General features: G+C 46.6%; 1 protein-coding gene across 1 annotated transcript in view; it reads left to right on the plus strand.

The window, feature by feature from the left end:
- VOLCADRAFT_100526 (uncharacterized protein) overlaps nt 1-1,181 on the plus strand; it is a gene marked incomplete at both ends in the record, with an annotated part of 10,550 nt that overhangs the window by 8,172 nt on the left and 1,197 nt on the right. The gene's annotated exons all lie outside the window — the stretch shown is intronic.

Raw genomic sequence — 1,181 nt, forward strand, 5'->3', positions numbered from 1 at the left:
TTCCAATACAATGCGCGAAATGGATTTCAATGTAAGAATAACCTACATGTGGATACCCTAATAAAGGGCGCCTACCAATAGAGGTGCATGTGAGAATGCAGAGGTCGAAACGTGTGTTTGAATTTTCATCATGACCCTTAAGAATCCCACATTTTTTAAGGCTTAAGAATGTAAGCAGCAAAAAGAATTTCCTGAGAATATGACTTAAGAATGAGTGCCATACTTAGCGAACCTATGGTAAGAACGGTTAAAACCGGCCAAAGAGCAGCTAAGTATGCTTTAGGCAAAGAATGAATAAGTTGGCCTAAGAATGTATAAGAACACCCCAAAGAACGAAAAGAATACATAAGACTGCTGGCCCTAAAGAATGCTAAAGAATGGTAAAGAGTGGTTTTATTTCTTAAGAATGAGACTTAAGAACGAGTGCCATACTTAGCAACCCTATGATAAGAATGGTTAAAACCGGCCAAAGAGCAGCTAAGTATGCTTTAACACTAAGTTGGTCTAAGAACGAATAAGAACACCCCAAAGAATGGAAGAGAATACCTAAGACTGCTGGGCCCCAAAGAATGCTAAAGAATTTCAAAGAATGGTTTTAAGATAAACGGATGCCTTACGAACGTTCTTAGAACGTTCTTAGAACGGTGTAAGAACGTTCTAATGGTTATTCAATTTTATCAATTTGGCTGGGCTAAGAACGAGTTAAGAACGTTCTTAACCCCCCTCCGTGTTTGTAGGGTCGCTGGTCGTCCATGCTGCCTCTGGAAGACAGACGCCTCCGCGAGATCCCCAGTGACCCTCCGTACACCGGTCTCCGGCACAAATCAAGTCTCCCCAACCCGATACTAGCACCATCCCTCGACCCACATGTACGCCGCGACACACCTATAGTGTGGAGCACGACCACGGAGAAGCCACACCATCCCCGCGCAGAGCCAGACGACATGGAGAGTGACCCACCAGCGCCGCCGAGCCACCCTGCGGAACCAGCCTGCACAGGACGGAAATGCACAAGATCCGTCCACCAGCGGCAACAGGATTTCATCAACAACAATACACGCTGTGACAACAGTAACGTGGGAACAGATAGTGCAGCTATACACGGCGTGCAACTCCGCGACCCGGCCCCGCAATGCACATCCTATATGGAAGCGAGACGCGTCATGGCAGCTCTGCGAAAA

Source organism: Volvox carteri (genome assembly GCF_000143455.1).
Source record: "Volvox carteri f. nagariensis unplaced genomic scaffold VOLCAscaffold_123, whole genome shotgun sequence".
NCBI classification, from domain to species: Eukaryota; Viridiplantae; Chlorophyta; class Chlorophyceae; order Chlamydomonadales; family Volvocaceae; genus Volvox; species Volvox carteri.